Below are 20,941 nucleotides of genomic sequence, written 5' to 3'. Positions count from 1 at the left end.
GAAACAGAGTTTCTCTTTTGTGGGAAAACATGAAATGTTTGCAAAGTCAGGTGAGGTGTTTAATTATCTTTTCCTTAGTTCGCTCTTCCACAAGCGATCACCAGGAGATTGCTGGCAGTCATCTCTGCACGGGATTCCATAGTGTAGTGGTTGTCACGTTCGCCTCATGCGAAAGGTCCCCAGTTCGAAACTTGGTGGTAACAGCTGGTGGCTTTTTCCAAAATTGCTTAAGTAGGGATCTGTTGCTTTATTCGTCAACACTACAAAGGCCTTCTGCCAAGCCGAGTTAAAAGAACGGTGGATCCTAATCAAGTTTCTGTAGTGTAGTGGTCATCACGTTCGCCTAACACGCGAAAGGTCCTCGGTTCGAAACCGAGCAGAAACAGAGTTTCTCTTTTGTGGGTAAACATGAACTGTTTGCAAAGTCAGGGGAGGGATTTAGTTATCTTTTCCTTTATTCGTTTTACAGCAAGCGATCACCAGGAGATTGCTGACTGTGTACTTTTTGCAAGTTTCCATAGTGTAGTGGTTATCACGTTCGCCTCACACGCGAAAGGTCCCCAGTTCGAAACTGGGTGGAAACAGGTACTGGCTTTTTCCAAAATTGCTTAAGCCAGGCTCTGCTGCATTCTTAGTCAACACTACAAAGGCCTCTTCTGCCAAGTAGTGTTAAAAGAAGAGTGGCTCCCCGTCAGGTTTCTGTAGTGGTCATCACGTTCGCTTTACACGCGAAAGGTCCTCGGTTCCAAACTGAGCGGAAACAGCTTTTTGCCTTGAACGTAAAACATTAATTGTTTGCATCGTCAGACGAGAGATTTAGTAATCTTTTCCTTTATAGGTTTTTCAACAAGCGATCACCACGAGAATGCTGGCTGTCTTCTCTGCACAAGTTTCTGTAGTGTAATGGTTATCACGTTTACCTCACACACGAAAGGTCCCCAGTTTGAAACTGTTTTGAAACAGCTGTTGGCTTTTTCCAAAATTGTTTAAGTAGGGATCTACTGCTTTCTTCGTAAACACTACAAATGCCTTCTGCCAAGTGGATTTACCGAGCAGAAACAGAGTTTCTCTTTTGTGGGAAAACATGAAATGTTTGCAAAGTCAGGTGAGGTGTTTAATTATCTTTTCCTTAGTTCGCTCTTCCACAAGCGATCACCAGGAGATTGCTGGCAGTCGTCTCTGCGAAGGATTCCATAGTGTAGTGGTTGTCACGTTTGCCGCATGCGAAAGGTCCCCAGTTCGAAACTTGGTGGTAACAGCTGGTGGCTTTTTCCAAAATTGCTTAAGTAGGGATCTGTTGCTTTCTTCGTCAACACTACAAAGGCCTTCTGCCAAGCCGAGTTAAAAGAACGGTGGACCCTAATCAAGTTTCTGTAGTGTAGTGGTCATCACGTTCGCCTAACACGCGAAAGGTCCTCGGTTCGAAACCGAGCAGAAACAGTGTTTCTATTTTGTTGGTAAACATGAACTGTTTGCAAAGTCAGGGGAGGGATTTAGTTATCTTTTCCTTTATTCGTTTTACAGCAAGCGATCACCAGGAGATTGCTGGCTGTGTACTTTTTGCAAGTTTCCATAGTGTAGTGGTTATCACGTTCGCCTCACACGCGAAAGGTCCCCAGTTCGAAACTGGGTGGAAACAGGTACTGGCTTTTTCCAAAATTGCTTAAGCCAGGCTCTGCTGCATTCTTAGTCAACACTACAAAGGCCTCTTCTGCCAAGTAGTGTTAAAAGAAGAGTGGCTCCCCGTCAGGTTTCTGTAGTGGTCATCACGTTCGCTTTACACGCGAAAGGTCCTCGGTTCCAAACTGAGCGGAAACAGCTTTTTGCCTTGAACGTTAAACATCAATTGTTTGCATCGTCAGACGAGAGATTTAGTAATCTTTTCCTTTATAGGTTTTTCAACAAGCGATCACCACGAGATTGCTGGCTGTCTTCTCTGCACAAGTTTCTGTAGTGTAATGGTTATCACGTTCACCTCACACACGAAAGGTCCCCAGTTTGAAACTGTTTTGAAACAGCTGTTGGCTTTTTCCAAAATTGTTTAAGTAGGGATCTACTGCTTTCTTCGTAAACACTACAAATGCCTTCTGCCAAGTGGATTTACCGAGCAGAAACAGAGTTTCTCTTTTGTGGGAAAACATGAAATGTTTGCAAAGTCAGGTGAGGTGTTTAATTATCTTTTCCTTAGTTCGCTCTTCCACAAGCGATCACCAGGAGATTGCTGGCAGTCGTCTCTGCGAAGGATTCCATAGTGTAGTGGTTGTCACGTTTGGCTCATGCGAAAGGTCCCCAGTTCGAAACTTGGTGGTAACAGCTGGTGGCTTTTTCCAAAATTGCTTAAGTAGGGATCTGTTGCTTTATTCGTCAACACTACAAAGGCCTTCTGCCAAGCCGAGTTAAAAGAACGGTGGATTCTAATCAAGTTTCTGTAGTGTAGTGGTCATCACGTTCGCCTAACACACGAAAGGTCCTCGGTTCGAAACCGAGCAGAAACAGAGTTTCTCTTTTGTGGGTAAACATGAACTGTTTGCAAAGTCAGGGGAGGGATTTAGTTATCTTTTCCTTTATTCGTTTTACAGCAAGCGATCACCAGGAGATTGCTGGCTGTGTATTTTTTGCAAGTTTCCATAGTGTAGTGGTTATCACGTTCGCCTCACACGCGAAAGGTCCCCAGTTCGAAACTGGGTGGAAACAGCTACTGGCTTTCTCCAAAATTACTTAAACCAGGCTCTGCTGCATTCTTAGTCAACACTACAAAGGCCTCTTCTGCCAAGTAGTGTTAAAAGAAGAGTGGCTCCCCGTCAGGTTTCTGTAGTGGTCATCACGTTCGCTTTACACGCGAAAGGTCCTCGGTTCCAAACTGAGCGGAAACAGCTTTTTGCCTTGAACGTAAAACATTAATTGTTTGCATCGTCAGACGAGAGATTTAGTAATCTTTTCCTTTATAGGTTTTTCAACAAGCGATCACCACGAGATTGCTGGCTGTCTTCTCTGCACAAGTTTCTGTAGTGTAATGGTTATCACGTTCACCTCACACACGAAAGGTCCCCAGTTTGAAACTGTTTTGAAACAGCTGTTGGCTTTTTCCAAAATTGTTTAAGTAGGGATCTACTGCTTTCTTCGTAAACACTACAAATGCCTTCTGCCAAGTGGATTTACCGAGCAGAAACAGAGTTTCTCTTTTGTGGGAAAACATGAAATGTTTGCAAAGTCAGGTGAGGTGTTTAATTATCTTTTCCTTAGTTCGCTCTTCCACAAGCGATCACCAGGAGATTGCTGGCAGTCGTCTCTGCGAAGGATTCCATAGTGTAGTGGTTGTCACGTTTGGCTCATGCGAAAGGTCCCCAGTTCGAAACTTGGTGGTAACAGCTGGTGGCTTTTTCCAAAATTGCTTAAGTAGGGATCTGTTGCTTTATTCGTCAACACTACAAAGGCCTTCTGCCAAGCCGAGTTAAAAGAACGGTGGATCCTAATCAAGTTTCTGTAGTGTAGTGGTCATCACGTTCGCCTAACACGAAAAGTCCTCGGTTCGAAACCGAGCAGAAACAGAGTTTCTCTTTTGTGGGTAAACATGAACTGTTTGCAAAGTCAGGGGAGGGATTTAGTTATCTTTTCCTTTATTCGTTTTACAGCAAGCGATCACCAGGAGATTGCTGACTGTGTACTTTTTGCAAGTTTCCATAGTGTAGTGGTTATCACGTTCGCCTCACACGCGAAAGGTCCCCAGTTCGAAACTGGGTGGAAACAGGTACTGGCTTTCTCCAAAATTACTTAAACCAGGCTCTGCTGCATTCTTAGTCAACACTACAAAGGCCTCTTCTGCCAAGTAGTGTTAAAAGAAGAGTGGCTCCCCGTCAGGTTTCTGTAGTGGTCATCACGTTCGCTTTACACGCGAAAGGTCCTCGGTTCCAAACTGAGCGGAAACAGCTTTTTGCCTTGAACGTAAAACATTAATTGTTTGCATCGTCAGACGAGAGATTTAGTAATCTTTTCCTTTATAGGTTTTTCAACAAGCGATCACCACGAGATTGCTGGCTGTCTTCTCTGCACAAGTTTCTGTAGTGTAATGGTTATCACGTTCACCTCACACACGAAAGGTCCCCAGTTTGAAACTGTTTTGAAACAGCTGTTGGCTTTTTCCAAAATTGTTTAAGTAGGGATCTACTGCTTTCTTCGTAAACACTACAAATGCCTTCTGCCAAGTGGATTTACCGAGCAGAAACAGAATTTCTCTTTTGTGGGAAAACATGAAATGTTTGCAAAGTCAGGTGAGGTGTTTAATTATCTTTTCCTTAGTTCACTCTTCCACAAGCGATCACCAGGAGATTGCTGGCAGTCGTCTCTGCGAAGGATTCCATAGTGTAGTGGTTGTCACGTTTGCCGCATGCGAAAGGTCCCCAGTTCGAAACTTGGTGGTAACAGCTGGTGGCTTTTTCCAAAATTGCTTAAGTAGGGATCTGTTGCTTTCTTCGTCAACACTACAAAGGCCTTCTGCCAAGCCGAGTTAAAAGAACGGTGGACCCTAATCAAGTTTCTGTAGTGTAGTGGTCATCACGTTCGCCTAACACGCGAAAGGTCCTCGGTTCGAAACCGAGCAGAAACAGTGTTTCTCTTTCGTGGGTAAACATGAACTGTTTGCAAAGTCAGGGGAGGGATTTAGTTATCTTTTCCTTTATTCGTTTTACAGCAAGCGATCACCAGGAGATTGCTGACTGTGTACTTTTTGCAAGTTTCCATAGTGTAGTGGTTATCACGTTTGCCTCACACGCGAAAGGTCCCCAGTTCGAAACTGGGTGGAAACAGGTACTGGCTTTTTCCAAAATTGCTTAAGCCAGGCTCTGCTGCATTCTTAGTCAACACTACAAAGGCCTCTTCTGCCAAGTAGTGTTAAAAGAAGAGAGGCTCCCCGTCAGGTTTCTGTAGTGGTCATCACGTTTGCTTTACACGCGAAAGGTCCTCGGTTCCAAACTGAGCGGAAACAGCTTTTTGCCTTGGACGTAAAACATTAATTGTTTGCATCGTCAGACGAGAGATTTAGTAATCTTTTCCTTTATAGGTTTTTCAACAAGCGATCACCACGAGAATGCTGGCTGTCTTCTCTGCACAAGTTTCTGTAGTGTAATGGTTATCACGTTCACCTCACACACAAAAGGTCCCCAGTTTGAAACTGTTTTGAAACAGCTGTTGGCTTTTTCCAAAATTGTTTAAGTAGGGATCTACTGCTTTCTTCGTAAACACTACAAATGCCTTCTGCCAAGTGGATTTACCGAGCAGAAACAGAGTTTCTCTTTTGTGGGAAAACATGAAATGTTTGCAAAGTCAGGTGAGGTGTTTAATTATCTTTTCCTTAGTTCGCTCTTCCACAAGCGATCACCAGGAGATTGCTGGCAGTCATCTCTGCACGGGATTCCATAGTGTAGTGGTTGTCACGTTCGCCTCATGCGAAAGGTCCCCAGTTCGAAACTTGGTGGTAACAGCTGGTGGCTTTTTCCAAAATTGCTTAAGTAGGGATCTGTTGCTTTATTCGTCAACACTACAAAGGCCTTCTGCCAAGCCGAGTTAAAAGAACGGTGGATCCTAATCAAGTTTCTGTAGTGTAGTGGTCATCACGTTCGCCTAACACGCGAAAGGTCCTCGGTTCGAAACCGAGCAGAAACAGAGTTTCTCTTTTGTGGGTAAACATGAACTGTTTGCAAAGTCAGGGGAGGGATTTAGTTATCTTTTCCTTTATTCGTTTTACAGCAAGCGATCACCAGGAGATTGCTGACTGTGTACTTTTTGCAAGTTTCCATAGTGTAGTGGTTATCACGTTCGCCTCACACGCGAAAGGTCCCCAGTTCGAAACTGGGTGGAAACAGGTACTGGCTTTTTCCAAAATTGCTTAAGCCAGGCTCTGCTGCATTCTTAGTCAACACTACAAAGGCCTCTTCTGCCAAGTAGTGTTAAAAGAAGAGTGGCTCCCCGTCAGGTTTCTGTAGTGGTCATCACGTTCGCTTTACACGCGAAAGGTCCTCGGTTCCAAACTGAGCGGAAACAGCTTTTTGCCTTGAACGTAAAACATTAATTGTTTGCATCGTCAGACGAGAGATTTAGTAATCTTTTCCTTTATAGGTTTTTCAACAAGCGATCACCACGAGAATGCTGGCTGTCTTCTCTGCACAAGTTTCTGTAGTGTAATGGTTATCACGTTTACCTCACACACAAAAGGTCCCCAGTTTGTAACTGTTTTGAAACAGCTGTTGGCTTTTTCCAAAATTGTTTAAGTAGGGATCTACTGCTTTCTTCGTGAACACTACAAATGCCTTCTGCCAAGTGGATTTACCGAGCAGAAACAGAGTTTCTCTTTTGTGGGAAAACATGAAATGTTTGCAAAGTCAGGTGAGGTGTTTAATTATCTTTTCCTTAGTTCGCTCTTCCACAAGCGATCACCAGGAGATTGCTGGCAGTCGTCTCTGCGAAGGATTCCATAGTGTAGTGGTTGTCACGTTTGCCGCATGCGAAAGGTCCCCAGTTCGAAACTTGGTGGTAACAGCTGGTGGCTTTTTCCAAAATTGCTTAAGTAGGGATCTGTTGCTTTCTTCGTCAACACTACAAAGGCCTTCTGCCAAGCCGAGTTAAAAGAACGGTGGACCCTAATCAAGTTTCTGTAGTGTAGTGGTCATCACGTTCGCCTAACACGCGAAAGGTCCTCGGTTCGAAACCGAGCAGAAACAGTGTTTCTATTTTGTTGGTAAACATGAACTGTTTGCAAAGTCAGGGGAGGGATTTAGTTATCTTTTCCTTTATTCGTTTTACAGCAAGCGATCACCAGGAGATTGCTGGCTGTGTACTTTTTGCAAGTTTCCATAGTGTAGTGGTTATCACGTTCGCCTCACACGCGAAAGGTCCCCAGTTCGAAACTGGGTGGAAACAGGTACTGGCTTTTTCCAAAATTGCTTAAGCCAGGCTCTGCTGCATTCTTAGTCAACACTACAAAGGCCTCTTCTGCCAAGTAGTGTTAAAAGAAGAGTGGCTCCCCGTCAGGTTTCTGTAGTGGTCATCACGTTCGCTTTACACGCGAAAGGTCCTCGGTTCCAAACTGAGCGGAAACAGCTTTTTGCCTTGAACGTTAAACATCAATTGTTTGCATCGTCAGACGAGAGATTTAGTAATCTTTTCCTTTATAGGTTTTTCAACAAGCGATCACCACGAGATTGCTGGCTGTCTTCTCTGCACAAGTTTCTGTAGTGTAATGGTTATCACGTTCACCTCACACACGAAAGGTCCCCAGTTTGAAACTGTTTTGAAACAGCTGTTGGCTTTTTCCAAAATTGTTTAAGTAGGGATCTACTGCTTTCTTCGTAAACACTACAAATGCCTTCTGCCAAGTGGATTTACCGAGCAGAAACAGAGTTTCTCTTTTGTGGGAAAACATGAAATGTTTGCAAAGTCAGGTGAGGTGTTTAATTATCTTTTCCTTAGTTCGCTCTTCCACAAGCGATCACCAGGAGATTGCTGGCAGTCGTCTCTGCGAAGGATTCCATAGTGTAGTGGTTGTCACGTTTGCCGCATGCGAAAGGTCCCCAGTTCGAAACTTGGTGGTAACAGCTGGTGGCTTTTTCCAAAATTGCTTAAGTAGGGATCTGTTGCTTTCTTCGTCAACACTACAAAGGCCTTCTGCCAAGCCGAGTTAAAAGAACGGTGGACCCTAATCAAGTTTCTGTAGTGTAGTGGTCATCACATTCGCCTAACACGCGAAAGGTCCTCGGTTCGAAACCGAGCAGAAACAGTGTTTCTCTTTTGTGGGTAAACATGAACTGTTTGCAAAGTCAGGGGAGGGATTTAGTTATCTTTTCCTTTATTCGTTTTACAGCAAGCGATCACCAGGAGATTGCTGGCTGTGTATTTTTTGCAAGTTTCCATAGTGTAGTGGTTATCACGTTCGCCTCACACGCGAAAGGTCCCCAGTTCGAAACTGGGTGGAAACAGCTACTGGCTTTCTCCAAAATTACTTAAACCAGGCTCTGCTGCATTCTTAGTCAACACTACAAAGGCCTCTTCTGCCAAGTAGTGTTAAAAGAAGAGTGGCTCCCCGTCAGGTTTCTGTAGTGGTCATCACGTTCGCTTTACACGCGAAAGGTCCTCGGTTCCAAACTGAGCGGAAACAGCTTTTTGCCTTGAACGTAAAACATTAATTGTTTGCATCGTCAGACGAGAGATTTAGTAATCTTTTCCTTTATAGGTTTTTCAACAAGCGATCACCACGAGATTGCTGGCTGTCTTCTCTGCACAAGTTTCTGTAGTGTAATGGTTATCACGTTCACCTCACACACGAAAGGTCCCCAGTTTGAAACTGTTTTGAAACAGCTGTTGGCTTTTTCCAAAATTGTTTAAGTAGGGATCTACTGCTTTCTTCGTAAACACTACAAATGCCTTCTGCCAAGTGGATTTACCGAGCAGAAACAGAGTTTCTCTTTTGTGGGAAAACATGAAATGTTTGCAAAGTCAGGTGAGGTGTTTAATTATCTTTTCCTTAGTTCGCTCTTCCACAAGCGATCACCAGGAGATTGCTGGCAGTCGTCTCTGCGAAGGATTCCATAGTGTAGTGGTTGTCACGTTTGGCTCATGCGAAAGGTCCCCAGTTCGAAACTTGGTGGTAACAGCTGGTGGCTTTTTCCAAAATTGCTTAAGTAGGGATCTGTTGCTTTATTCGTCAACACTACAAAGGCCTTCTGCCAAGCCGAGTTAAAAGAACGGTGGATCCTAATCAAGTTTCTGTAGTGTAGTGGTCATCACGTTCGCCTAACACGCGAAAGGTCCTCGGTTCGAAACCGAGCAGAAACAGAGTTTCTCTTTTGTGGGTAAACATGAACTGTTTGCAAAGTCAGGGGAGGGATTTAGTTATCTTTTCCTTTATTCGTTTTACAGCAAGCGATCACCAGGAGATTGCTGACTGTGTACTTTTTGCAAGTTTCCATAGTGTAGTGGTTATCACGTTTGCCTCACACGCGAAAGGTCCCCAGTTCGAAACTGGGTGGAAACAGGTACTGGCTTTTTCCAAAATTGCTTAAGCCAGGCTCTGCTGCATTCTTAGTCAACACTACAAAGGCCTCTTCTGCCAAGTAGTGTTAAAAGAAGAGAGGCTCCCCGTCAGGTTTCTGTAGTGGTCATCACGTTTGCTTTACACGCGAAAGGTCCTCGGTTCCAAACTGAGCGGAAACAGCTTTTTGCCTTGGACGTAAAACATTAATTGTTTGCATCGTCAGACGAGAGATTTAGTAATCTTTTCCTTTATAGGTTTTTCAACAAGCGATCACCACGAGAATGCTGGCTGTCTTCTCTGCACAAGTTTCTGTAGTGTAATGGTTATCACGTTCACCTCACACACAAAAGGTCCCCAGTTTGAAACTGTTTTGAAACAGCTGTTGGCTTTTTCCAAAATTGTTTAAGTAGGGATCTACTGCTTTCTTCGTAAACACTACAAATGCCTTCTGCCAAGTGGATTTACCGAGCAGAAACAGAGTTTCTCTTTTGTGGGAAAACATGAAATGTTTGCAAAGTCAGGTGAGGTGTTTAATTATCTTTTCCTTAGTTCACTCTTCCACAAGCGATCACCAGGAGATTGCTGGCAGTCGTCTCTGCGAAGGATTCCATAGTGTAGTGGTTGTCACGTTTGCCGCATGCGAAAGGTCCCCAGTTCGAAACTTGGTGGTAACAGCTGGTGGCTTTTTCCAAAATTGCTTAAGTAGGGATCTGTTGCTTTCTTCGTCAACACTACAAAGGCCTTCTGCCAAGCCGAGTTAAAAGAACGGTGGACCCTAATCAAGTTTCTGTAGTGTAGTGGTCATCACGTTCGCCTAACACGCGAAAGGTCCTCGGTTCGAAACCGAGCAGAAACAGTGTTTCTCTTTCGTGGGTAAACATGAACTGTTTGCAAAGTCAGGGGAGGGATTTAGTTATCTTTTCCTTTATTCGTTTTACAGCAAGCGATCACCAGGAGATTGCTGGCTGTGTATTTTTTGCAAGTTTCCATAGTGTAGTGGTTATCACGTTCGCCTCACACGCGAAAGGTCCCCAGTTCGAAACTGGGTGGAAACAGCTACTGGCTTTCTCCAAAATTACTTAAACCAGGCTCTGCTGCATTCTTAGTCAACACTACAAAGGCCTCTTCTGCCAAGTAGTGTTAAAAGAAGAGTGGCTCCCCGTCAGGTTTCTGTAGTGGTCATCACGTTCGCTTTACACGCGAAAGGTCCTCGGTTCCAAACTGAGCGGAAACAGCTTTTTGCCTTGAACGTAAAACATTAATTGTTTGCATCGTCAGACGAGAGATTTAGTAATCTTTTCCTTTATAGGTTTTTCAACAAGCGATCACCACGAGATTGCTGGCTGTCTTCTCTGCACAAGTTTCTGTAGTGTAATGGTTATCACGTTCACCTCACACACGAAAGGTCCCCAGTTTGAAACTGTTTTGAAACAGCTGTTGGCTTTTTCCAAAATTGTTTAAGTAGGGATCTACTGCTTTCTTCGTAAACACTACAAATGCCTTCTGCCAAGTGGATTTACCGAGCAGAAACAGAATTTCTCTTTTGTGGGAAAACATGAAATGTTTGCAAAGTCAGGTGAGGTGTTTAATTATCTTTTCCTTAGTTCACTCTTCCACAAGCGATCACCAGGAGATTGCTGGCAGTCGTCTCTGCGAAGGATTCCATAGTGTAGTGGTTGTCACGTTTGCCGCATGCGAAAGGTCCCCAGTTCGAAACTTGGTGGTAACAGCTGGTGGCTTTTTCCAAAATTGCTTAAGTAGGGATCTGTTGCTTTCTTCGTCAACACTACAAAGGCCTTCTGCCAAGCCGAGTTAAAAGAACGGTGGACCCTAATCAAGTTTCTGTAGTGTAGTGGTCATCACGTTCGCCTAACACGCGAAAGGTCCTCGGTTCGAAACCGAGCAGAAACAGTGTTTCTCTTTCGTGGGTAAACATGAACTGTTTGCAAAGTCAGGGGAGGGATTTAGTTATCTTTTCCTTTATTCGTTTTACAGCAAGCGATCACCAGGAGATTGCTGACTGTGTACTTTTTGCAAGTTTCCATAGTGTAGTGGTTATCACGTTTGCCTCACACGCGAAAGGTCCCCAGTTCGAAACTGGGTGGAAACAGGTACTGGCTTTTTCCAAAATTGCTTAAGCCAGGCTCTGCTGCATTCTTAGTCAACACTACAAAGGCCTCTTCTGCCAAGTAGTGTTAAAAGAAGAGAGGCTCCCCGTCAGGTTTCTGTAGTGGTCATCACGTTTGCTTTACACGCGAAAGGTCCTCGGTTCCAAACTGAGCGGAAACAGCTTTTTGCCTTGGACGTAAAACATTAATTGTTTGCATCGTCAGACGAGAGATTTAGTAATCTTTTCCTTTATAGGTTTTTCAACAAGCGATCACCACGAGAATGCTGGCTGTCTTCTCTGCACAAGTTTCTGTAGTGTAATGGTTATCACGTTCACCTCACACACAAAAGGTCCCCAGTTTGAAACTGTTTTGAAACAGCTGTTGGCTTTTTCCAAAATTGTTTAAGTAGGGATCTACTGCTTTCTTCGTAAACACTACAAATGCCTTCTGCCAAGTGGATTTACCGAGCAGAAACAGAGTTTCTCTTTTGTGGGAAAACATGAAATGTTTGCAAAGTCAGGTGAGGTGTTTAATTATCTTTTCCTTAGTTCACTCTTCCACAAGCGATCACCAGGAGATTGCTGGCAGTCGTCTCTGCGAAGGATTCCATAGTGTAGTGGTTGTCACGTTTGCCGCATGCGAAAGGTCCCCAGTTCGAAACTTGGTGGTAACAGCTGGTGGCTTTTTCCAAAATTGCTTAAGTAGGGATCTGTTGCTTTCTTCGTCAACACTACAAAGGCCTTCTGCCAAGCCGAGTTAAAAGAACGGTGGACCCTAATCAAGTTTCTGTAGTGTAGTGGTCATCACGTTCGCCTAACACGCGAAAGGTCCTCGGTTCGAAACCGAGCAGAAACAGTGTTTCTCTTTCGTGGGTAAACATGAACTGTTTGCAAAGTCAGGGGAGGGATTTAGTTATCTTTTCCTTTATTCGTTTTACAGCAAGCGATCACCAGGAGATTGCTGGCTGTGTATTTTTTGCAAGTTTCCATAGTGTAGTGGTTATCACGTTCGCCTCACACGCGAAAGGTCCCCAGTTCGAAACTGGGTGGAAACAGCTACTGGCTTTCTCCAAAATTACTTAAACCAGGCTCTGCTGCATTCTTAGTCAACACTACAAAGGCCTCTTCTGCCAAGTAGTGTTAAAAGAAGAGTGGCTCCCCGTCAGGTTTCTGTAGTGGTCATCACGTTCGCTTTACACGCGAAAGGTCCTCGGTTCCAAACTGAGCGGAAACAGCTTTTTGCCTTGAACGTAAAACATTAATTGTTTGCATCGTCAGACGAGAGATTTAGTAATCTTTTCCTTTATAGGTTTTTCAACAAGCGATCACCACGAGATTGCTGGCTGTCTTCTCTGCACAAGTTTCTGTAGTGTAATGGTTATCACGTTCACCTCACACACGAAAGGTCCCCAGTTTGAAACTGTTTTGAAACAGCTGTTGGCTTTTTCCAAAATTGTTTAAGTAGGGATCTACTGCTTTCTTCGTAAACACTACAAATGCCTTCTGCCAAGTGGATTTACCGAGCAGAAACAGAATTTCTCTTTTGTGGGAAAACATGAAATGTTTGCAAAGTCAGGTGAGGTGTTTAATTATCTTTTCCTTAGTTCACTCTTCCACAAGCGATCACCAGGAGATTGCTGGCAGTCGTCTCTGCGAAGGATTCCATAGTGTAGTGGTTGTCACGTTTGCCGCATGCGAAAGGTCCCCAGTTCGAAACTTGGTGGTAACAGCTGGTGGCTTTTTCCAAAATTGCTTAAGTAGGGATCTGTTGCTTTCTTCGTCAACACTACAAAGGCCTTCTGCCAAGCCGAGTTAAAAGAACGGTGGACCCTAATCAAGTTTCTGTAGTGTAGTGGTCATCACGTTCGCCTAACACGCGAAAGGTCCTCGGTTCGAAACCGAGCAGAAACAGTGTTTCTCTTTCGTGGGTAAACATGAACTGTTTGCAAAGTCAGGGGAGGGATTTAGTTATCTTTTCCTTTATTCGTTTTACAGCAAGCGATCACCAGGAGATTGCTGACTGTGTACTTTTTGCAAGTTTCCATAGTGTAGTGGTTATCACGTTTGCCTCACACGCGAAAGGTCCCCAGTTCGAAACTGGGTGGAAACAGGTACTGGCTTTTTCCAAAATTGCTTAAGCCAGGCTCTGCTGCATTCTTAGTCAACACTACAAAGGCCTCTTCTGCCAAGTAGTGTTAAAAGAAGAGAGGCTCCCCGTCAGGTTTCTGTAGTGGTCATCACGTTTGCTTTACACGCGAAAGGTCCTCGGTTCCAAACTGAGCGGAAACAGCTTTTTGCCTTGGACGTAAAACATTAATTGTTTGCATCGTCAGACGAGAGATTTAGTAATCTTTTCCTTTATAGGTTTTTCAACAAGCGATCACCACGAGAATGCTGGCTGTCTTCTCTGCACAAGTTTCTGTAGTGTAATGGTTATCACGTTCACCTCACACACAAAAGGTCCCCAGTTTGAAACTGTTTTGAAACAGCTGTTGGCTTTTTCCAAAATTGTTTAAGTAGGGATCTACTGCTTTCTTCGTAAACACTACAAATGCCTTCTGCCAAGTGGATTTACCGAGCAGAAACAGAGTTTCTCTTTTGTGGGAAAACATGAAATGTTTGCAAAGTCAGGTGAGGTGTTTAATTATCTTTTCCTTAGTTCGCTCTTCCACAAGCGATCACCAGGAGATTGCTGGCAGTCATCTCTGCACGGGATTCCATAGTGTAGTGGTTGTCACGTTCGCCTCATGCGAAAGGTCCCCAGTTCGAAACTTGGTGGTAACAGCTGGTGGCTTTTTCCAAAATTGCTTAAGTAGGGATCTGTTGCTTTATTCGTCAACACTACAAAGGCCTTCTGCCAAGCCGAGTTAAAAGAACGGTGGATCCTAATCAAGTTTCTGTAGTGTAGTGGTCATCACGTTCGCCTAACACGCGAAAGGTCCTCGGTTCGAAACCGAGCAGAAACAGAGTTTCTCTTTTGTGGGTAAACATGAACTGTTTGCAAAGTCAGGGGAGGGATTTAGTTATCTTTTCCTTTATTCGTTTTACAGCAAGCGATCACCAGGAGATTGCTGACTGTGTACTTTTTGCAAGTTTCCATAGTGTAGTGGTTATCACGTTCGCCTCACACGCGAAAGGTCCCCAGTTCGAAACTGGGTGGAAACAGGTACTGGCTTTTTCCAAAATTGCTTAAGCCAGGCTCTGCTGCATTCTTAGTCAACACTACAAAGGCCTCTTCTGCCAAGTAGTGTTAAAAGAAGAGTGGCTCCCCGTCAGGTTTCTGTAGTGGTCATCACGTTCGCTTTACACGCGAAAGGTCCTCGGTTCCAAACTGAGCGGAAACAGCTTTTTGCCTTGAACGTAAAACATTAATTGTTTGCATCGTCAGACGAGAGATTTAGTAATCTTTTCCTTTATAGGTTTTTCAACAAGCGATCACCACGAGAATGCTGGCTGTCTTCTCTGCACAAGTTTCTGTAGTGTAATGGTTATCACGTTTACCTCACACACAAAAGGTCCCCAGTTTGTAACTGTTTTGAAACAGCTGTTGGCTTTTTCCAAAATTGTTTAAGTAGGGATCTACTGCTTTCTTCGTGAACACTACAAATGCCTTCTGCCAAGTGGATTTACCGAGCAGAAACAGAGTTTCTCTTTTGTGGGAAAACATGAAATGTTTGCAAAGTCAGGTGAGGTGTTTAATTATCTTTTCCTTAGTTCGCTCTTCCACAAGCGATCACCAGGAGATTGCTGGCAGTCGTCTCTGCGAAGGATTCCATAGTGTAGTGGTTGTCACGTTTGCCGCATGCGAAAGGTCCCCAGTTCGAAACTTGGTGGTAACAGCTGGTGGCTTTTTCCAAAATTGCTTAAGTAGGGATCTGTTGCTTTCTTCGTCAACACTACAAAGGCCTTCTGCCAAGCCGAGTTAAAAGAACGGTGGACCCTAATCAAGTTTCTGTAGTGTAGTGGTCATCACGTTCGCCTAACACGCGAAAGGTCCTCGGTTCGAAACCGAGCAGAAACAGTGTTTCTATTTTGTTGGTAAACATGAACTGTTTGCAAAGTCAGGGGAGGGATTTAGTTATCTTTTCCTTTATTCGTTTTACAGCAAGCGATCACCAGGAGATTGCTGGCTGTGTACTTTTTGCAAGTTTCCATAGTGTAGTGGTTATCACGTTCGCCTCACACGCGAAAGGTCCCCAGTTCGAAACTGGGTGGAAACAGGTACTGGCTTTTTCCAAAATTGCTTAAGCCAGGCTCTGCTGCATTCTTAGTCAACACTACAAAGGCCTCTTCTGCCAAGTAGTGTTAAAAGAAGAGTGGCTCCCCGTCAGGTTTCTGTAGTGGTCATCACGTTCGCTTTACACGCGAAAGGTCCTCGGTTCCAAACTGAGCGGAAACAGCTTTTTGCCTTGAACGTTAAACATCAATTGTTTGCATCGTCAGACGAGAGATTTAGTAATCTTTTCCTTTATAGGTTTTTCAACAAGCGATCACCACGAGATTGCTGGCTGTCTTCTCTGCACAAGTTTCTGTAGTGTAATGGTTATCACGTTCACCTCACACACGAAAGGTCCCCAGTTTGAAACTGTTTTGAAACAGCTGTTGGCTTTTTCCAAAATTGTTTAAGTAGGGATCTACTGCTTTCTTCGTAAACACTACAAATGCCTTCTGCCAAGTGGATTTACCGAGCAGAAACAGAGTTTCTCTTTTGTGGGAAAACATGAAATGTTTGCAAAGTCAGGTGAGGTGTTTAATTATCTTTTCCTTAGTTCGCTCTTCCACAAGCGATCACCAGGAGATTGCTGGCAGTCGTCTCTGCGAAGGATTCCATAGTGTAGTGGTTGTCACGTTTGCCGCATGCGAAAGGTCCCCAGTTCGAAACTTGGTGGTAACAGCTGGTGGCTTTTTCCAAAATTGCTTAAGTAGGGATCTGTTGCTTTCTTCGTCAACACTACAAAGGCCTTCTGCCAAGCCGAGTTAAAAGAACGGTGGACCCTAATCAAGTTTCTGTAGTGTAGTGGTCATCACATTCGCCTAACACGCGAAAGGTCCTCGGTTCGAAACCGAGCAGAAACAGTGTTTCTCTTTTGTGGGTAAACATGAACTGTTTGCAAAGTCAGGGGAGGGATTTAGTTATCTTTTCCTTTATTCGTTTTACAGCAAGCGATCACCAGGAGATTGCTGGCTGTGTATTTTTTGCAAGTTTCCATAGTGTAGTGGTTATCACGTTCGCCTCACACGCGAAAGGTCCCCAGTTCGAAACTGGGTGGAAACAGCTACTGGCTTTCTCCAAAATTACTTAAACCAGGCTCTGCTGCATTCTTAGTCAACACTACAAAGGCCTCTTCTGCCAAGTAGTGTTAAAAGAAGAGTGGCTCCCCGTCAGGTTTCTGTAGTGGTCATCACGTTCGCTTTACACGCGAAAGGTCCTCGGTTCCAAACTGAGCGGAAACAGCTTTTTGCCTTGAACGTAAAACATTAATTGTTTGCATCGTCAGACGAGAGATTTAGTAATCTTTTCCTTTATAGGTTTTTCAACAAGCGATCACCACGAGATTGCTGGCTGTCTTCTCTGCACAAGTTTCTGTAGTGTAATGGTTATCACGTTCACCTCACACACGAAAGGTCCCCAGTTTGAAACTGTTTTGAAACAGCTGTTGGCTTTTTCCAAAATTGTTTAAGTAGGGATCTACTGCTTTCTTCGTAAACACTACAAATGCCTTCTGCCAAGTGGATTTACCGAGCAGAAACAGAGTTTCTCTTTTGTGGGAAAACATGAAATGTTTGCAAAGTCAGGTGAGGTGTTTAATTATCTTTTCCTTAGTTCGCTCTTCCACAAGCGATCACCAGGAGATTGCTGGCAGTCGTCTCTGCGAAGGATTCCATAGTGTAGTGGTTGTCACGTTTGGCTCATGCGAAAGGTCCCCAGTTCGAAACTTGGTGGTAACAGCTGGTGGCTTTTTCCAAAATTGCTTAAGTAGGGATCTGTTGCTTTATTCGTCAACACTACAAAGGCCTTCTGCCAAGCCGAGTTAAAAGAACGGTGGATCCTAATCAAGTTTCTGTAGTGTAGTGGTCATCACGTTCGCCTAACACGCGAAAGGTCCTCGGTTCGAAACCGAGCAGAAACAGAGTTTCTCTTTTGTGGGTAAACATGAACTGTTTGCAAAGTCAGGGGAGGGATTTAGTTATCTTTTCCTTTATTCGTTTTACAGCAAGCGATCACCAGGAGATTGCTGACTGTGTACTTTTTGCAAGTTTCCATAGTGTAGTGGTTATCACGTTGGCCTCACACGCGAAAGGTCCCCAGTTCGAAACTGGGTGGAAACAGGTACTGGCTTTTTCCAAAATTGCTTAAGCCAGGCTCTGCTGCATTCTTAGTCAACACTACAAAGGCCTCTTCTGCCAAGTAGTGTTAAAAGAAGAGAGGCTCCCCGTCAGGTTTCTGTAGTGGTCATCACGTTTGCTTTACACGCGAAAGGTCCTCGGTTCCAAACTGAGCGGAAACAGCTTTTTGCCTTGGACGTAAAACATTAATTGTTTGCATCGTCAGACGAGAGATTTAGTAATCTTTTCCTTTATAGGTTTTTCAACAAGCGATCACCACGAGAATGCTGGCTGTCTTCTCTGCACAAGTTTCTGTAGTGTAATGGTTATCACGTTCACCTCACACACAAAAGGTCCCCAGTTTGAAACTGTTTTGAAACAGCTGTTGGCTTTTTCCAAAATTGTTTAAGTAGGGATCTACTGCTTTCTTCGTAAACACTACAAATGCCTTCTGCCAAGTGGATTTACCGAGCAGAAACAGAGTTTCTCTTTTGTGGGAAAACATGAAATGTTTGCAAAGTCAGGTGAGGTGTTTAATTATCTTTTCCTTAGTTCGCTCTTCCACAAGCGATCACCAGGAGATTGCTGGCAGTCGTCTCTGCGAAGGATTCCATAGTGTAGTGGTTGTCACGTTTGGCTCATGCGAAAGGTCCCCAGTTCGAAACTTGGTGGTAACAGCTGGTGGCTTTTTCCAAAATTGCTTAAGTAGGGATCTGTTGCTTTATTCGTCAACACTACAAAGGCCTTCTGCCAAGCCGAGTTAAAAGAACGGTGGATCCTAATCAAGTTTCTGTAGTGTAGTGGTCATCACGTTCGCCTAACACGCGAAAGGTCCTCGGTTCGAAACCGAGCAGAAACAGAGTTTCTCTTTTGTGGGTAAACATGAACTGTTTGCAAAGTCAGGGGAGGGATTTAGTTATCTTTTCCTTTATTCGTTTTACAGCAAGCGATCACCAGGAGATTGCTGACTGTGTACTTTTTGCAAGTTTCCATAGTGTAGTGGTTATCACGTTCGCCTCACACGCGAAAGGTCCCCAGTTCGAAACTGGGTGGAAACAGGTACTGGCTTTTTCCAAAATTGCTTAAGCCAGGCTCTGCTGCATTCTTAGTCCACACTACAAAGGCCTCTTCTGCCAAGTAGTGTTAAAAGAAGAGTGGCTCCCCGTCAGGTTTCTGTAGTGGTCATCACGTTCGCTTTACACGCGAAAGGTCCTCGGTTCCAAACTGAGCGGAAACAGCTTTTTGCCTTGAACGTAAAACATTAATTGTTTGCATCGTCAGACGAGAGATTTAGTAATCTTTTCCTTTATAGGTTTTTCAACAAGCGATCACCACGAGAATGCTGGCTGTCTTCTCTGCACAAGTTTCTGTAGTGTAATGGTTATCACGTTTACCTCACACACAAAAGGTCCCCAGTTTGTAACTGTTTTGAAACAGCTGTTGGCTTTTTCCAAAATTGTTTAAGTAGGGATCTACTGCTTTCTTCGTAAACACTACAAATGCCTTCTGCCAAGTGGATTTACCGAGCAGAAACAGAGTTTCTCTTTTGTGGGAAAACATGAAATGTTTGCAAAGTCAGGTGAGGTGTTTAATTATCTTTTCCTTAGTTCGCTCTTCCACAAGCGATCACCAGGAGATTGCTGGCAGTCGTCTCTGCGAAGGATTCCATAGTGTAGTGGTTGTCACGTTTGCCGCATGCGAAAGGTCCCCAGTTCGAAACTTGGTGGTAACAGCTGGTGGCTTTTTCCAAAATTGCTTAAGTAGGGATCTGTTGCTTTATTCGTCAACACTACAAAGGCCTTCTGCCAAGCCGAGTTAAAAGAACGGTGGATTCTAATCAAGTTTCTGTAGTGTAGTGGTCATCACGTTCGCCTAACACACGAAAAGTCCTCGGTTCGAAACCGAGCAGAAACAGAGTTTCTCTTTTGTGGGTAAACATGAACTGTTTGCAAAGTCAGGGGAGGGATTTAGTTATCTTTTCCTTTATTCGTTTTACAGCAAGCGATCACCAGGAGATTGCTGACTGTGTACTTTTTGCAAGTTTCCATAGTGTAGTGGTTATCACGTTCGCCTCACACGCGAAAGGTCCCCAGTTCGAAACTGGGTGGAAACAGGTACTGGCTTTTTCCAAAATTGCTTAAGCCAGGCTCTGCTGCATTCTTAGTCAACACTACAAAGGCCTCTTCTGCCAAGTAGTGTTAAAAGAAGAGAGGCTCCCCGTCAGGTTTCTGTAGTGGTCATCACGTTTGCTTTACACGCGAAAGGTCCTCGGTTCCAAACTGAGCGGAAACAGCTTTTTGCCTTGGACGTAAAACATTAATTGTTTGCATCGTCAGACGAGAGATTTAGTAATCTTTTCCTTTATAGGTTTTTCAACAAGCGATCACCACGAGAATGCTGGCTGTCTTCTCTGCACAAGTTTCTGTAGTGTAATGGTTATCACGTTCACCTCACACACAAAAGGTCCCCAGTTTGAAACTGTTTTGAAACAGCTGTTGGCTTTTTCCAAAATTGTTTAAGTAGGGATCTACTGCTTTCTTCGTAAACACTACAAATGCCTTCTGCCAAGTGGATTTACCGAGCAGAAACAGAGTTTCTCTTTTGTGGGAAAACATGAAATGTTTGCAAAGTCAGGTGAGGTGTTTAATTATCTTTTCCTTAGTTCACTCTTCCACAAGCGATCACCAGGAGATTGCTGGCAGTCGTCTCTGCGAAGGATTCCATAGTGTAGTGGTTGTCACGTTTGCCGCATGCGAAAGGTCCCCAGTTCGAAACTTGGTGGTAACAGCTGGTGGCTTTTTCCAAAATTGCTTAAGTAGGGATCTGTTGCTTTCTTCGTCAACACTACAAAGGCCTTCTGCCAAGCCGAGTTAAAAGAACGGTGGACCCTAATCAAGTTTCTGTAGTGTAGTGGTCATCACGTTCGCCTAACACGCGAAAGGTCCTCGGTTCGAAACCGAGCAGAAACAGTGTTTCTCTTTCGTGGGTAAACATGAACTGTTTGCAAAGTCAGGGGAGGGATTTAGTTATCTTTTCCTTTATTCGTTTTACAGCAAGCGATCACCAGGAGATTGCTGGCTGTGTATTTTTTGCAAGTTTCCATAGTGTAGTGGTTATCACGTTCGCCTCACACGCGAAAGGTCCCCAGTTCGAAACTGGGTGGAAACAGCTACTGGCTTTCTCCAAAATTACTTAAACCAGGCTCTGCTGCATTCTTAGTCAACACTACAAAGGCCTCTTCTGCCAAGTAGTGTTAAAAGAAGAGTGGCTCCCCGTCAGGTTTCTGTAGTGGTCATCACGTTCGCTTTACACGCGAAAGGTCCTCGGTTCCAAACTGAGCGGAAACAGCTTTTTGCCTTGAACGTAAAACATTAATTGTTTGCATCGTCAGACGAGAGATTTAGTAATCTTTTCCTTTATAGGTTTTTCAACAAGCGATCACCACGAGATTGCTGGCTGTCTTCTCTGCACAAGTTTCTGTA

At 44.1% G+C, this 20,941-nt stretch overlaps 37 non-coding genes across 37 annotated transcripts; all 37 read left to right on the top strand.

Annotated features, from left to right (window-relative positions):
- Nucleotides 1-312: 312 nt before the first annotated feature.
- Nucleotides 313-385, top strand: trnav-aac (transfer RNA valine (anticodon AAC)). The gene has a single exon. It is a non-coding gene; the product is annotated as a tRNA-Val (tRNA).
- A 126-nt stretch (nt 386-511) lies between these two features.
- Nucleotides 512-584, top strand: trnav-cac (transfer RNA valine (anticodon CAC)). The gene has a single exon. It is a non-coding gene; the product is annotated as a tRNA-Val (tRNA).
- Nucleotides 585-1,367: 783 nt separating this feature from the next.
- Nucleotides 1,368-1,440, top strand: trnav-aac (transfer RNA valine (anticodon AAC)). Its single transcript has one exon. It is a non-coding gene; the product is annotated as a tRNA-Val (tRNA).
- A 126-nt stretch (nt 1,441-1,566) lies between these two features.
- On the top strand, nt 1,567-1,639 carry trnav-cac (transfer RNA valine (anticodon CAC)). The gene has a single exon. It is a non-coding gene; the product is annotated as a tRNA-Val (tRNA).
- A 982-nt stretch (nt 1,640-2,621) lies between these two features.
- On the top strand, nt 2,622-2,694 carry trnav-cac (transfer RNA valine (anticodon CAC)). The gene has a single exon. It is a non-coding gene; the product is annotated as a tRNA-Val (tRNA).
- A 980-nt stretch (nt 2,695-3,674) lies between these two features.
- trnav-cac (transfer RNA valine (anticodon CAC)) lies at nt 3,675-3,747 on the top strand. The gene has a single exon. It is a non-coding gene; the product is annotated as a tRNA-Val (tRNA).
- Nucleotides 3,748-4,530: 783 nt separating this feature from the next.
- Nucleotides 4,531-4,603, top strand: trnav-aac (transfer RNA valine (anticodon AAC)). The gene has a single exon. It is a non-coding gene; the product is annotated as a tRNA-Val (tRNA).
- Nucleotides 4,604-4,729: 126 nt separating this feature from the next.
- trnav-cac (transfer RNA valine (anticodon CAC)) lies at nt 4,730-4,802 on the top strand. The gene has a single exon. It is a non-coding gene; the product is annotated as a tRNA-Val (tRNA).
- Nucleotides 4,803-5,585: 783 nt separating this feature from the next.
- On the top strand, nt 5,586-5,658 carry trnav-aac (transfer RNA valine (anticodon AAC)). Its single transcript has one exon. It is a non-coding gene; the product is annotated as a tRNA-Val (tRNA).
- A 126-nt stretch (nt 5,659-5,784) lies between these two features.
- On the top strand, nt 5,785-5,857 carry trnav-cac (transfer RNA valine (anticodon CAC)). The gene has a single exon. It is a non-coding gene; the product is annotated as a tRNA-Val (tRNA).
- Nucleotides 5,858-6,640: 783 nt separating this feature from the next.
- trnav-aac (transfer RNA valine (anticodon AAC)) lies at nt 6,641-6,713 on the top strand. The gene has a single exon. It is a non-coding gene; the product is annotated as a tRNA-Val (tRNA).
- Nucleotides 6,714-6,839: 126 nt separating this feature from the next.
- Nucleotides 6,840-6,912, top strand: trnav-cac (transfer RNA valine (anticodon CAC)). The gene has a single exon. It is a non-coding gene; the product is annotated as a tRNA-Val (tRNA).
- A 783-nt stretch (nt 6,913-7,695) lies between these two features.
- trnav-aac (transfer RNA valine (anticodon AAC)) lies at nt 7,696-7,768 on the top strand. The gene has a single exon. It is a non-coding gene; the product is annotated as a tRNA-Val (tRNA).
- A 126-nt stretch (nt 7,769-7,894) lies between these two features.
- Nucleotides 7,895-7,967, top strand: trnav-cac (transfer RNA valine (anticodon CAC)). The gene has a single exon. It is a non-coding gene; the product is annotated as a tRNA-Val (tRNA).
- Nucleotides 7,968-8,750: 783 nt separating this feature from the next.
- trnav-aac (transfer RNA valine (anticodon AAC)) lies at nt 8,751-8,823 on the top strand. The gene has a single exon. It is a non-coding gene; the product is annotated as a tRNA-Val (tRNA).
- A 126-nt stretch (nt 8,824-8,949) lies between these two features.
- trnav-cac (transfer RNA valine (anticodon CAC)) lies at nt 8,950-9,022 on the top strand. Its single transcript has one exon. It is a non-coding gene; the product is annotated as a tRNA-Val (tRNA).
- A 783-nt stretch (nt 9,023-9,805) lies between these two features.
- Nucleotides 9,806-9,878, top strand: trnav-aac (transfer RNA valine (anticodon AAC)). The gene has a single exon. It is a non-coding gene; the product is annotated as a tRNA-Val (tRNA).
- Nucleotides 9,879-10,004: 126 nt separating this feature from the next.
- Nucleotides 10,005-10,077, top strand: trnav-cac (transfer RNA valine (anticodon CAC)). Its single transcript has one exon. It is a non-coding gene; the product is annotated as a tRNA-Val (tRNA).
- A 783-nt stretch (nt 10,078-10,860) lies between these two features.
- trnav-aac (transfer RNA valine (anticodon AAC)) lies at nt 10,861-10,933 on the top strand. The gene has a single exon. It is a non-coding gene; the product is annotated as a tRNA-Val (tRNA).
- Nucleotides 10,934-11,059: 126 nt separating this feature from the next.
- Nucleotides 11,060-11,132, top strand: trnav-cac (transfer RNA valine (anticodon CAC)). The gene has a single exon. It is a non-coding gene; the product is annotated as a tRNA-Val (tRNA).
- A 783-nt stretch (nt 11,133-11,915) lies between these two features.
- trnav-aac (transfer RNA valine (anticodon AAC)) lies at nt 11,916-11,988 on the top strand. The gene has a single exon. It is a non-coding gene; the product is annotated as a tRNA-Val (tRNA).
- Nucleotides 11,989-12,114: 126 nt separating this feature from the next.
- Nucleotides 12,115-12,187, top strand: trnav-cac (transfer RNA valine (anticodon CAC)). The gene has a single exon. It is a non-coding gene; the product is annotated as a tRNA-Val (tRNA).
- Nucleotides 12,188-12,970: 783 nt separating this feature from the next.
- Nucleotides 12,971-13,043, top strand: trnav-aac (transfer RNA valine (anticodon AAC)). Its single transcript has one exon. It is a non-coding gene; the product is annotated as a tRNA-Val (tRNA).
- Nucleotides 13,044-13,169: 126 nt separating this feature from the next.
- On the top strand, nt 13,170-13,242 carry trnav-cac (transfer RNA valine (anticodon CAC)). The gene has a single exon. It is a non-coding gene; the product is annotated as a tRNA-Val (tRNA).
- A 783-nt stretch (nt 13,243-14,025) lies between these two features.
- Nucleotides 14,026-14,098, top strand: trnav-aac (transfer RNA valine (anticodon AAC)). Its single transcript has one exon. It is a non-coding gene; the product is annotated as a tRNA-Val (tRNA).
- Nucleotides 14,099-14,224: 126 nt separating this feature from the next.
- Nucleotides 14,225-14,297, top strand: trnav-cac (transfer RNA valine (anticodon CAC)). The gene has a single exon. It is a non-coding gene; the product is annotated as a tRNA-Val (tRNA).
- Nucleotides 14,298-15,080: 783 nt separating this feature from the next.
- Nucleotides 15,081-15,153, top strand: trnav-aac (transfer RNA valine (anticodon AAC)). Its single transcript has one exon. It is a non-coding gene; the product is annotated as a tRNA-Val (tRNA).
- Nucleotides 15,154-15,279: 126 nt separating this feature from the next.
- On the top strand, nt 15,280-15,352 carry trnav-cac (transfer RNA valine (anticodon CAC)). The gene has a single exon. It is a non-coding gene; the product is annotated as a tRNA-Val (tRNA).
- Nucleotides 15,353-16,135: 783 nt separating this feature from the next.
- trnav-aac (transfer RNA valine (anticodon AAC)) lies at nt 16,136-16,208 on the top strand. The gene has a single exon. It is a non-coding gene; the product is annotated as a tRNA-Val (tRNA).
- Nucleotides 16,209-16,334: 126 nt separating this feature from the next.
- trnav-cac (transfer RNA valine (anticodon CAC)) lies at nt 16,335-16,407 on the top strand. The gene has a single exon. It is a non-coding gene; the product is annotated as a tRNA-Val (tRNA).
- Nucleotides 16,408-17,190: 783 nt separating this feature from the next.
- trnav-aac (transfer RNA valine (anticodon AAC)) lies at nt 17,191-17,263 on the top strand. Its single transcript has one exon. It is a non-coding gene; the product is annotated as a tRNA-Val (tRNA).
- Nucleotides 17,264-17,389: 126 nt separating this feature from the next.
- trnav-cac (transfer RNA valine (anticodon CAC)) lies at nt 17,390-17,462 on the top strand. The gene has a single exon. It is a non-coding gene; the product is annotated as a tRNA-Val (tRNA).
- Nucleotides 17,463-18,245: 783 nt separating this feature from the next.
- Nucleotides 18,246-18,318, top strand: trnav-aac (transfer RNA valine (anticodon AAC)). Its single transcript has one exon. It is a non-coding gene; the product is annotated as a tRNA-Val (tRNA).
- Nucleotides 18,319-18,444: 126 nt separating this feature from the next.
- Nucleotides 18,445-18,517, top strand: trnav-cac (transfer RNA valine (anticodon CAC)). The gene has a single exon. It is a non-coding gene; the product is annotated as a tRNA-Val (tRNA).
- A 982-nt stretch (nt 18,518-19,499) lies between these two features.
- trnav-cac (transfer RNA valine (anticodon CAC)) lies at nt 19,500-19,572 on the top strand. Its single transcript has one exon. It is a non-coding gene; the product is annotated as a tRNA-Val (tRNA).
- Nucleotides 19,573-20,355: 783 nt separating this feature from the next.
- trnav-aac (transfer RNA valine (anticodon AAC)) lies at nt 20,356-20,428 on the top strand. The gene has a single exon. It is a non-coding gene; the product is annotated as a tRNA-Val (tRNA).
- Nucleotides 20,429-20,554: 126 nt separating this feature from the next.
- On the top strand, nt 20,555-20,627 carry trnav-cac (transfer RNA valine (anticodon CAC)). Its single transcript has one exon. It is a non-coding gene; the product is annotated as a tRNA-Val (tRNA).
- Nucleotides 20,628-20,941: the final 314 nt, after the last annotated feature.

The sequence above is a fragment of the Garra rufa genome, chromosome 1 (genome assembly GCF_049309525.1).
Source record: "Garra rufa chromosome 1, GarRuf1.0, whole genome shotgun sequence".
In the NCBI taxonomy this organism is placed as follows: Eukaryota; Metazoa; Chordata; class Actinopteri; order Cypriniformes; family Cyprinidae; genus Garra; species Garra rufa.
This window is presented reverse-complemented; position numbering and strand designations above follow the sequence as displayed.